The 12,798-nt window shown below is 51.8% G+C and overlaps 1 protein-coding gene across 2 annotated transcripts in view; it reads right to left on the bottom strand.

Annotated features, from left to right (window-relative positions):
• The window catches only part of BEAN1 (brain expressed associated with NEDD4 1), a 49,284-nt gene extending 40,574 nt beyond the window's left edge, over nucleotides 1–8,710 (bottom strand). For both annotated transcript variants that reach the window (XM_081274028.1, XM_081274027.1), the window contains exon 1: nucleotides 8,576–8,710. The gene's annotated coding sequence lies outside the window, so the exon portion shown is untranslated. The remainder of the gene's footprint in view (nucleotides 1–8,575) is intronic.
• Between the last annotated feature and the right edge of the window lie 4,088 nt (nucleotides 8,711–12,798).

The raw sequence follows: 12,798 nt of genomic DNA, 5'->3' as shown, positions 1-12,798 counted from the left end.
TAACCAAGCATTGCTGAATGGGTTTTTCTATTTAATAAAGGAACTGGGGAGCTCTCTTTGGGGAATCTTTCTCAGAAGTCAGATCCAACTCGGCCACTACTTGGCAGCGTGGCTTTGGGCAAAATGCTTCACCTCTCTGAGCTTCGCATCCTCATAGGTAGAGCAGGAACAACTGCTGGTGACTCGCTTCTGTAGGTCGGTGTGGAAAGCCCTGATGTTCTTACTGCTCTTGGGGGGCTTGGGGGCTGGGAGGCAGCTGACCTGGGAACCCCACGCTCCAGCTCCAGGTGGCTCCTTGCAGCCTCTCCTGACTCTAATCAGGTTCCCTAGTGTGAACCATGGGCTGACCTGACACCCCCCCACCCCCTGCCCTCAGTCTCCATAGAAACCCAGGGGCGTCTGACCTGGGGAAGGGAGGGTAGGAGGGGATCTCCCCAGGCCTGCTAGGGATGACTGATTGGGGGGACTGTGATTTCACACCAGAAGGTTCAAGAAGAATCTTGGGGCCTGTGAGCCTCACTTTCTAAAAATACACGCAGACTCTTGTGTCTGCATTCACGATTGTGGGTGTGCTTGTGTGAACTGTGGCTGCGTGTGCATGTGCACATGTGTGTGTCCAGGGAGGGAGACGTAAGTGGGCTGACAGTTCATTTCCCCTGCTGCTTGCAGAGTTTTCTCTCTTAAAGGCAGAGTGGGTCACTCCCTTGCTAAAAACCCTCCATCATTTGCCAGAGCCTTCAGGAAAATATCCTGAACTTTTTATCAGAACCCTGGGTGCTCCCTACCTCTCTAGTGAACTGGTATAGTATAGGTGCTTAATAAATGTAGGCTGAATGTATTTCTTCCAGAGCTGCTCATGGTGGCACCTGGTGCTATGCGTATAATTTTCCTTGGTCAGTTTGGGTATTTGGAAGACAACTGGGCATTTGGAGGACAATATCTGTATTCTTAAGAGGCTCGAGAGACTGGCAAGGGGCCAGCTGGTTTGCCACTATTCAAGTAGACATCCTCTTTTGATGGGCCTTCAAGTATGGCTCACATGAACCAAACACACGTGCCAGGTAATGTCATCAATGTCATTGCAACTGACCCTTTGGGGGAGGGGGAATATCATGTCCATTTCACAGATGAGAAAACCGAGGCTTAGAATGGTAACCTGCACAAGGTCACAGTAAAGAGTTGGAGGAAGAGCTGGGTGGGGAGAAACTCTGTCACCCCCAGTGCCACTTTCTTAATACCAGGGACACCCCACAGAGATCTGTTGCCCCTGGTGCTCTGGCTGGCCCGCTTCCTGGACACAATAGGCTTCTCCTATTTTCAGGGCCTTCCCTGTCCCCAGCACACCATCCCTTCCCTCCACCTGGCAAACTCCTACAGAGCGGTCAACACCCAGATGGAGAACTCTCTCCCTGAGGTCCTCCTAGCCTGCTGGAGACAGAACTGCCATACAGAACTGGCTGTGCTTCCGCAGCTCCTGGACATCTTTCCAGGCCAACTCGAGTCCTAAATTATTCTAGACAAGCAGCTCCTCAGGGACACGGAGGGGTCAGGGTCACCTCTGGGGCTGGGCATTGAGGAGACTTTGACAAGCACTTGGAATTGCTGGAATAAGACAACCCTGGCCCGATGCTAAGGCGTGGTGGTGTGTGGAGACTGCCTTCCAGCGGTGCTCAGCCCCTGTAAAGAGCTGAGATTCTCCCCAGACACCTTGCCACCCCTGGTGACAGCAATGCCCCCAACAGTCAGGGCCACCATTCCTTGAACCATCGCGTGGCACAGTCCACACCTCACACACTGCCTCTGCTTGCAGTTTCCCTGCACCCCTCTGGCTCGTGTCACTGAATTATTTACCAAGTGCCTGAACTGCGGCCACGGACCCTGGGCAACAGAGGGGCTTGTGGATCCTCAAGCAGAGGCTGGATCTTCAACCTCCATACTCCCCCGCCCCTGCCCCGCTGGAGGATTTCAGCTTGACCCAAAAGAAAGCCATTTCCCCGTGGCCACAGACCCTGGGCTCAGGGGGAGCTTAGTTGGAGTCCTCCAGACAAAGGAGCTGAATATGGAGTATCCACACAAGCAAGTGCCCACCCTAGACCCCGGCATGTGACCAGGGCTGCTGTGAGGACACATTGATGAGCCCAGAGGACAGGTCTGGCACAGACAGGCTGAGGCTGAAGTTACTGGGGGTGTGGAGGAGTGGGGTCCCCCCCAGCTGCCGGGACAGAGCATGGGCCCCCATACGAGGTCACTTCTCCCCTGTCAGCCTCTCTCTGAGCATAGGCTCAGGCTCATTCCTGCTGGTGGTGACTCATCTCAGACTGGATTGTCTGGCTGGGAACATGGGGGTGGGCGGGAGGCACTCCAGGCTTTGAAGTGGCTGAATGGTGTGTGGCAAGTCCATGTCATTTGAGCTCTCCTTCATGTCCCCACTCCTGGAATACTTCTACTCTAGGCCCTGTGGGGACACTCTGACTTGGGCAGGGGAATATGTGGTTAAGGGAACAGACCCTGGGTCTGCAGAGGACCTGTGAGGACCTGCAGAGGACCTCATGCCAGGGGCAATGGAGGACCACAAAGGGCTGAGGGAGTGGCTGGCCTGGTGAACAAGGCCGAGTGATGTCCTCCCTGTGGACACAGCATCTCCGACTGCTGTCACATGCCGTCAGCTCACTGGAGCTTCAAAACAAATCCCCATTTTATAGAGGACAACACTGAGATGCAGAAGAATAAAGGGGCCAGGTGGGGTGGTGAACTCTGCCCCGCAAGGGCTCCTGGGGGATTTTACGCAGGCTGCATCAGGGTCTGCTTTCACCCTTCCAGGAAAGCCTCCCTGTGTGCCTGGGGGGGGGGTGGCACCAGGTGTGGGCAGCAGGCGGCAGGGAAGCCTGGCGGCTGGGCAGTGATAATAGGAGGGGGAGGGCCGAGGTCGCTGGATCCAATGTCCTTAAAGGTCCCTGGGTACCAGGTTTGGGGTGCTGGGGATAGAGTAGTGGGCTAAACTTTGGTGGTCCCTGTCCTCACAGAGTCTTCCTGCTATAAGTGGAGACACCATGACAGGTGGAGCTTGTTAGATGGCAGCAGGGGAAGGAAGTGCTGTCGGAAATGCACTTAGATATAGTAGCCCTAGAGGCTAGGGTGGCGGGGGGGAGGGGCGACAGGTCAGCAGAAATCAGAGGAAGTCAGCCATCTGGGCAGATACCTGGGACAGAGATTCCAGGTGGAGTGCCAAGGCCCTGTGCAGGCGAGTGCTGGGTGGGCTGGAAGGACAGATGGATTCCAGGGAGAGGGGGAGACGGGGAGGAGGTGAGGGTGATTCTGTGACTGTGGATGGTAGAGATGGTAGAGATGGAGACCGAAGGTCTAGATGGCCCACACCACCACTGCATCCCTGGCACCTCGCTTGGCACACAGGAAGTGCTCGGTGACTCTTTGCTGAGGGAATGAATGAATGATGTGATCTCACAGGCGTTCCATGGGTCTGTGGGTGGGCATGTGATTGTCCAGGGCCAGTAGGAAGTCATAAATTCCAGGGACTTTGACCAGACGCACTAATTTTGAAAGAACTGCATTCATTGCACCTGGGCAGGGGCTAACTCCTGGGGCTACAGGTCAGGCCCCCGAGCAGTGGGATCCTTTCTCCTGTCCTAGGAAGCTCTTTACGTTCTTTTATAATATTAGAAGAGCATTCCCTGGCAAGTGTGGGTGAATCCTGCAATGTGTGTCCTGTGACTGAACGCAGGAGGGAGTGAATTCAGGAGGAGGGTACAAAAAGAGGATACAAAAAGGATGCCCTGAAGTTTGTCAATAGGTAACTTGGTCCTGATGTTAGAAAAGGGATCCAGGTGTGTGAGAGTCTCTGCAGCAAGGAGACCTTCTGTTTCCATGCACCATCTGGCCACAAATGTGCACCACTGGATGGTTGAGAAGTTACTGGGTCTCCATGTTGCTTTCATTTAGCTTGAGTAGCCAGAAGAGTGCGGGGTGGGCTTGCGGGGCAGATGGATTCTAGGGAGAGTGGGAGAAGGGGAAGAGGTGAGAGTGATTCTGTGACTGGTGGATGGTGGAGATGGTAGAGATGGAGACTGCAGGTCTAAATGGCCCACAGCATCACTGCATCCCTGCCACCCAATTTCCTACCATCACTATGGCCCAAACCGAAGGCTTGGTTGCCTATCTATACCCATCAACCTGCCCGACTGCAAGCTGGAAGTAGGTCCTGTCATCAAGGGTTTAGAGAAACCTGATTCAGGGCTCAGACACACCCAAAGAGACACACATAAGAGTTCATAGCATTGAAATATGAGAGGGAACCCAATGTGTGCCCACCAATAAGAGAGGGCAGACGGAGCAAATGATGGCACCCATTTATAATGGAATATTATATAGCCATGAAATCATGTTTTTCAAGATTTTTAATAACATAAAGACTTTAAGTATAATTCTAAAAGGAAAAAAAAAGCCCAGGATATTTAAAAAACAGATTATAGAACTGTGCACACAGCATGATCCTTACTTTGTGAAAGAAAAATCCCTAGAGAATATATTCATACATTGCAAAAGATTAGAAAGGAAATAGAACATACTATTCACAGTTACTGTGCTCTCTGTGTGGTGGTGAGATTAAGGAGGATTTTTATGTTCTTTATATTTTTATAATATTCCCAGTTTTCTATAGTGAACACGTATTACTTTTATAGTCTAAAAGATCATTAAAATGAAGATTTGGGATAAAATCTTTTGTGCTAACAAAGTAAAAGGTAATGAAGTGATTAAGTCGGTGTTAGTTAACTCACTGAAAAATTTAAATGCCTTGGAACTTATCATTTGTTACTGAAGAGATTTTTAAAGTGAACTTGACTTCAAATTTAATGATAAGCAGTTTTGTTAAAATATTAGAAAAAAACAGTCTGCATCATTTTTAAACTTAAGCTACCCCCAGTCCTTGAACAAGTCATATTTGCCAAAGATTTGAGAGAATGGTTTCTTCCATAAACTGAAATGTTTTGTTTCCAACAGATCTATATGCTTGGCAAAAATAATAACAATAACAGACTTTGTGTTTATAAGATACTTTATAATTTGCAAAGCACATCAAATGCTAACTATCATTCATTCTAGGCTCTGGGGACATCATAGTGAACAAGATGATCATAGGTCCCTGCTTATGTGTTATTAGCAAAACAAGACAACAAATATATGAATAGATCTATACATATTAGGGATGTTGAGGGCTATGCAGAGAAGAGGTAGAATAAATGGAGATTGTTCTTTAATTTGATCAAATCAATTTGATTGTTGTTTGAATAAAAAAAATTATGTCTCTACAAATTCTATAGCCCAGTGGACAAGGAATATATTCTTCTTCAGTTTCCAGACATAAAACTGCTGACGATCTCCACTGAGGCATCATCTCAGTAACTAATTACATGTCCTCAAAGTTACGTGTGTTAATTTTCAATTTTAAGAACTCGTATAAAATTATGATGAGTCACAGTGAAGTGTGAGTATTCTGCATTTAGCTAGAGCTAGATGGCCCTTAACCTTTCCAACTTCAGGGTTCTCTCTGACAGAATGGGGACAGCTAGAGGACCCCGGGATTCCTGTGGACTCCCTTCCCTATCCCCACCACATCAAAGAACTGTTGTCAGAATTCAATGAGTAAATGTTTATGTTTAGGAAACAGTGTGTGCCCGGTGCGTGTTCACAATGGAGACGGGGCAGGGCCACTGGCAGAGGGCCACTGGACATTTTGACAAGCTTCCAATGCATTATTTCTTCAGTCCTCACAGTTATCCTGGGAGACTGTGTAAGACTTAGCCTCCATTTCAAGATGGCACTGAGGCTCTGAAAAGTTAAGTCACCATCCAGAATCACATGCTGTAAACCCGGACAGTCCAGCTCCAAATAGCTGGGCTCTGGGCCACAACTCTGCCTTGTGATCATTGGCCGAGGGGCTCCTGAAGCCCTCCTGGCCTCAGTTTCTCCTTTAGGAGGCTGAGCAGATTTTTTGCTGTCTGCCCCTCACTCTGTGCTCTGGGTACTTCCACGGTAAGAGCTTCAGGTAACAGTCCTCTAAGGGTGTCCTGCTAACTATTCTAGACAGATGATCACACCCCTAGCCTTTATCATGTTCCCTATCAGCTGTGTTCCAAATACTGTGTGAACCAGGAGACACAAACCTAATTAGCTTCTAATTAACTCCTTTGGAAAGATGGGGAGTGAGGATTATGGAAGATGCAGAGATGTGACACCCTAATGGGGAAGGGGGTGGGCCACAGAGGAAGAACAGGAGAGGGGAGTCTGTGCAGAAGGAGTGCTGAGAAGGCAGCCATTCTGTGGGTCTCACTAGGTCCCTTCCTGGCAGCAAGTGAGCATGTTTCCTAACCTGAAATCACTCTCCACCCCTGTTCTGGGCAGCCAGGCCATAGGTGGCCAGGGACCAATATGAGTGTCCACACACTGGACTTCTACTTTCTTTACATCAATGCTCCTGATAACCTACACCCTCCATGTCACCCCAAGGACCCTAGAATCTTCCTGGACATCTGTCTACTCTACTTTGGGTCAGAGGTACCAGTTGCAAGACTGGGGCAGATCCCTTCCTGGGGACCATCCTCCTCTGAATCTTAACCTCTCCTTCAGTCCCTGGGTCCATTTCTTTCCTCATCATTTCTGGGAGCCTCAGGATCTAGTCAACTGGAGGAAGACATCATAGTCAAAAAGAGTAAAGGCCGGCACCCCTTAGCCCTCCTGGGTGGGTCTCCCTACCTGGGTGGCTCCCCCTGTTACTTCCTGCTGTCTGTCTGAATCATCATCAATGGCAAATTCAAAAGCCATCTGACAGCCAGACCGCTATCCAGGGAAAGCAATCTCCCCTGTGCCCCTAATTCTGGAGTGGAGGGAGGTGTGTAAATTCCCTTATACAGAATATGAGCAATATGTGGGGCCCCTTTGCCTGGAACAGCAGACATCAGCCTAAGACAAAGAGGGAAAAGTACCTCTAATGGTCAGGTGAGCCTTTTCCAACCTGGAGGGGGATGGTAGGCAGGAAGGGGAGAGCTGGTCTGGGCAGAGAGCCCTAAGGGAGTGCCTGAGAAAGTGTGAGTCTAAGGAAAAAGTTTTGCTTTGCAATAACATGCTAACAGACCTTAGGGGATTCAAAATTGGAGAGGTAGGGGTTAAAGTGCTCATCATTTCAGGGATATTCACTTTGTCTCAGCATCTACTGGTGCTGGGCATCTCATAAAATGACACCTGTAGCCAAATGCAATTGGGTATTAGCTGTGTGGCATACACCCCTGGGAATTATCTTATTTAATCCTCCCAATTCACTGTCCCCCAATTTCAGGTGGGGAAACTGAGGCTCAGAGAGGTTAAGTGTCTTGCTTAAGGTCATACAGCTAGTAAGTCACCTAGACCTCCCTCTGGTTCCAAAGCCTTTAAATACCTCGCTCATAATAGAATCCTGCCTACTTTTCAGAGGAGGAAATTGAGGCACAGGGTGGTGAATTCACTGATTCCAGTTGGGATGTTTGAGGAGAGAGTCCAGAGGGGTATTCTCTTGGCAGGTGCCCTGGGACTACATGGATCAAGACCCAGACTCTGCTATTCAGGCCAAGCCCTTGGAGCCATTGCTTCTCGCACCTGTCACTTGGGACCTCCTCTTCCCATTCTGGACCTGGCCACCTATGTCGGCATCTTAGAAGACCAGGAGGGCAGCCTGGGTCCCCACTGCGCAGCCAGCCACCAGACCACAGAGCCCCAAGGAGAGAAAGAAGGCCGCGCGACTCAGCCGGGGGTGGGGGTGGGATGGGCACTACAAGGTTTTGGAAGGCGACAGGAGAGGTGGCTGTGCCGTTCAGCAGCACGCGGCCAGCGGATCTGCCTCCTGGGTCTCAGACTCCGGTCCCTCTTGCGGCGCACAGTAAAGTCTGCCCTAAAAGGGGAGAAGGTGCGGCGGAGGAAGCTCCCTCTCCCACCATGGGTGCTGAGATAGGCCAGAGCAACCGGCACCGAAGCAGGGGCATGGCTCGGGTGACTCGCCCGTCGGAGGGTCAAACTTCCCGGCCCAAGGGAGTGGGAGAAGGGTTCAAGCTCAAACTCCACAAAACCCTACTTCCTTTCCTACTCCCGCCAAGAGTGTGCCCTAGTTTTCCTTCTTAGGTGGGTTGCTCATGGATCCCCCAAACCCAGGACTTGGGGTCCGAGAGACCGCTTTAGGTTCCCCCCACACTATCTCCCCCGGGGAGATGTTGGTCCCGGGCTTCGGTCAGGTAGGGAAAGCTCGCCTTCCCCGCCGCCCGAGGGCGTGCTCAGCCTCCGCGCCGGTCTCCGGTCGGCCTGTCTGGGGGCGCGGGAGCCGGGGCGGGGGTCCGCAGGAGTCCCGGGATCCCGCTCCGTTCCGAGCGCGCTGCGGTTCCGCTCCGGACCGCGCATCCACCCGCCTGGCGAGCAGAGGCTCCGAGCGGTGCGCCCCCGGGTGTGTGCGTTCGCCGGCGCCGCGGCGGAGCGCGGGGGAAGCGGGCCGGGACCCCTCCCCGCCCCCCAGCGCCGCCCCCGGCCCCACGCCCCTTACTCGGCTTGGCTGCTGCGCTGCGCTCGGTGCGCCGCAGTGCTGGCTCCAGCTTCGGCTCCAGCTCGGGTTCCCGCTCTGGCTTCGGCTCCCGCTCCGGCTCCCACTCGGATGCCGCCGCTCTCGGGCTCGGGCTCCGGCTCCGGCGTCGCGGGGGGCGCGCCGCTCCTCCTCGGCCTGCTCGGTGCGCAGGGGCGGGGCGGGCCAGGCGGCGCGGGGTCGGGCCGAGCAGAGCTGACCCGCCGCCCGCGATCCCAGCCCAGGAGGCGGCGGCGGCCGCCCAGGACCCGGTCCCGGCCCTGCCCTGCCGCAGCCCCGCCCGGACGCCCGTCGTCCCCGCGCCGCCGCCCACGCCACCGTCACCCGCTCGAGTCCCCCTCGGCGGTGGCGCGGCTCGCGGGCCTCAGCACCGATGCGCCGCGGCCCGGGTCATTCCTGAGATGGGGGACGCGGGGGAGGGGGGAGGGCCGAGCCGCGCCCCTCTGCGCACAGCCAGCCCGACACCCACACAGCGGCAGGCGGGGCAGGGCGGCTGGGAGGCCTGGAGATGCAGGGAGGCCGGCGCGCCAGCCAGACGTGAGAAGGGAAGAACAGACATAGAGACGGGGACAGAGGACAGATATACAGACACGTGCAGGAAAGTGTGGACCGACCATACCCCAGTGAAGAATGTAGCCAGGCACAGGCTGGGCACTTGGGCAGGGAAACCTTGTCACAGGCGAAGAGCAAAGGGCAGAATGGAGGGGTGAGGGGGCAGGAGGGACACAGCCTGGCCTGTCCATTGGGGGGGGCCCTAGGAAGGAATCCTGTTCCCAGATGCCTGCAGGGGAGTTCTGGGATGCCAGGGCGTCACCTAGGCCAGGCCGAGGCCTCCACTCAGAGTGATGAGCTGGCCTATTTCCTGCGCAGCCCACCCACTCTATGCCCTCTGCCCTGGAAGGTCAGCCCTGGCAGATGCAAGCCTGTCCCCCGAGCCTCCAGCAACTGTTCTGCCGGTGCCCTACTTTGGGGCCTTGGACAAATCCCAGCCCATCCCCCAGGACTCCTTTTCTTCATTAACCCCATTTATTGCATCCTTGCTATGTTGGGGTGCTTCATAGTTACTTATGGAATCCTTTTAAAGCCTCCTAAGGGCAGCATCTGGGTGGAGCTGCAGGGGTCTGAACACAGGGTGCCCTCCTAAATTTGATGAATGAATTGATGAGATGCATTGTTGCCAGCCCTGTCCTAACCCCGCATTTTACTGATAAAGGAACTGGAGCTTGAAGAGGCCCGGGGATTGGAAGCCAGGTTTGTTTCACAACCCAAAGGTCAGCCACTGCTGGGAAGTGTTTTTCAAAAATAAAACAGGCCAAAGAGTTGAGCCTGTCGATGCTAAACCCTGGGGAGGCAGAGGAGCCCTGGGGATGCTGTGGAAGGAAGTGAGCCATCCACAGGCTCTGCAGGGAGGGTGGGGGCAGAGCAGGCTTCCAGAAGAAACAAACCTCATTCTGCCCCAGCTCTGCCAGGCATCCCGGCTTGGGCTTCCCAGGGGAGGCACGAGCAATGGGGTGGTCTGGGGCCTCAGTGGTGAAGACCCTCTGGGCCTCCTTTGGCAAGCTCTTCATTCTGGCCTCTGCCTCTAGCACTGCTTCCCTCACCCCTCCCAGGACCCAGACTGGAGCATCCCAGCTCATCTGGGGCTGCCATGGGGGGAATCTCCAGGTGTAGGGGATGGGGCCAGAATGGAGGGAAGCTTCTCTCAGAGTCCCCAGAAAAGGGGCCTGGAGAAGCTTTTTGTCCAACCTATGCATTTATTTTGAGTATTTACAAATAAAAACATCAGAGAAAAAAGAGCACAGGTCAAGGCCACAGAGGTAGGGTTAGAGGCTATAGATCTCCTAGGCCAAGGCTCTGCTCGATCTGCAAAGGTGACCTTGATCTCCCTGAGCAGAGACTAACTAATCCTCACAGGATGAGTACTCTAGTTATTCCTTTGGATTGGTGTGTGTGTGTGTGTGTGTGTGTGTGTGTGTGTGTGTGTTGTGGGGGGTGGTATGGAGTGGTTCACTTAGAGTGAGTCCTTACATCAGCCCTAAAAAGTTCATTCTCCTCCACTGGGTGCTTTAGTATCACTGATCTGCCAAGGCCAGCCTATTCCTCAGTCCTAGAACTGTTTTCCCTGGGTCTAGCCTTGGAAGTCGGATTATGGTTGTTTGCCTGCCTACCTACCTAGATTAATCTTTTTCTTTCTTTTATCTACTATCCATCCATCACAAATATATATTGTATAGGCCACTTGGAAAACTCCAAAGGAGAAAGAAGAAAATAGAATCCAGCCATCATTGAGCCCCTTCCTTCCTTCCTTTCTTTCCAACTCTACAAGTATCCTTAAATGGAGCGGCCTTGTTAACTATGACATTCCCTCTCTTACCTTACATTACATTTTGAGGCTATTTAGCTCTGTACCAGATGGTTCTACTATGTTTTATTTAACTAATCCCCTATTGCTGGGTATCTATTTTGTTTCTGTTTTCGATGCTTCTAGACACACTGCAGTGGACATCCTCATGGGTAAGTTTCTGCATGTCCCTGATTATCCTTTATGTCAGTGTTTATGTTCATATATTATTGAGGAGTTCTTCTGTATGGGTTTCCATTTGAAGGAAAGGCATCCTCTGGATACCAGACAAGCTCAGTGATTTCCAGTATCTTCGTGTTCAAGGGTCAATTAGGGAGGCTAGAGAGGGGACCCTTTAGGGAATCATCTGGCAGTGCTGTGGTTTGAATATGTACCCCAAAGTTCATGTGTTGGAAACTTAATTACAACTGTAATCATGTTGAAAGGTAAGACCTTTAAGAGATGAGTAGCCCATAAGGGCTCTGCCTCAGAGATCCATCAGTGCCATTATCAAGGGAGTGCTTGTTGCCAGAGTGGGTTCCTTGTAAAAGGATGAGTTCAGTATCTCACTCTGTCACCCATGGGTGTCTTCTTCTACCATGTTATGATATAACAGGAAGGCCCTCGCCAGGCACTGCCCTTGATCTTGGTTTCCCAGCCTCCAAAACTATAAGCCACATACATTTTCTATTTATTATAAATCACTAAATCTGTTGCATTCTCTTATAGTAGCATAAAATAAACTAAGATAGGTGACAAGTCGGGACTTTGAGATGCCCTGAGAGGCCCCAAGTGCTAGGCTGTGGGGACTCGGCCTAGAGTGTGCTTTGTATTATTCCAGTTGCTCACAGGGAATCCCCAAGAATGTCCTTTCTGTTTGTAAATAAATGAGGGGTCCATGATGTCATTCATCCCAAACAGAATCCATGGGGTGGAGTTGTCGAGGGGCCTCCTGGGCCTGTCCATTTTACCTCCCACCATCCTTCCTCCCTTCAGACATCTTTGTTTCACCTCCTTGCCCCTTGGCCCAGTGATGACCAACTTAACAGTATTTTCGTTGGGGCTAGGGATTGTTCCATACTAAGGGTGGGTGAGGGGAAGGAGGGAGGACTTCAGGGTGGCCTGGCCTGTGGATGGGATATCTGTCTAAAGAATCCATAAGGCATTTTGGGAAGATGTATCCCCCTTGCTGGTGTGTCCTTTTTACAGGAGGATGGTGACTGTCTTCCTAGTCTTGATTTACATTACAAAAGACTTGGTCTTCTTGGTTGCCTTGACCTTGGGGGTGGGGAACAGGAAGGCAGGAAAGTCTACCCCACCAGCTTTGTGACGATTTTTCCTCTTTCCACCTGATTTTTACCAAAGGTGCCCTGGAGCATGTCCTGGTGGTGCTAAGTGGAAGAGACCTTGCTTGGAGGGAGGTGGTGAGGATGGGGAACAGGCACAAGCTAAAGTGCACGAGCTGAAGCAGAATGAGGAAACTTGGGACAGAGAAAGATGCATAGTCCTAAAGCCCTCCTGTCTGCTGAGAGCTTGGAGGGATTTGTGCTTTCGCTTCCATGTTACAGATGATGAGAAATCCCTCAGGATTTAAGCGACTCTCTAGAGATGTAGTGGCTAAGTAGTGCCAGGTATAAGATTAGGATTCTTTTAAAAATAGGCCAAAGAGATTACCAGGTGTCCTTTTAACTGCATATTAGGTATCATTTTTTTTTTTCATGGGGGTTTGTTCCTGTCATGATCTCTGAGCTATGTTATGATTCTGTACATTCTAGAAAACCGATCATAACACTAACAAAATAGTTAGTCCATTGAAATGCAAATGCAGTTTTTCAGGTATATGCCA

This window comes from Spermophilus citellus, assembly GCF_964194105.1.
Source record: "Spermophilus citellus genome assembly, chromosome: 18".
Taxonomy (NCBI): Eukaryota; Metazoa; Chordata; class Mammalia; order Rodentia; family Sciuridae; genus Spermophilus; species Spermophilus citellus.
The sequence above is the reverse complement of the archived record's forward strand: the minus strand, read 5'-3'. Positions and strand labels throughout refer to the sequence as shown.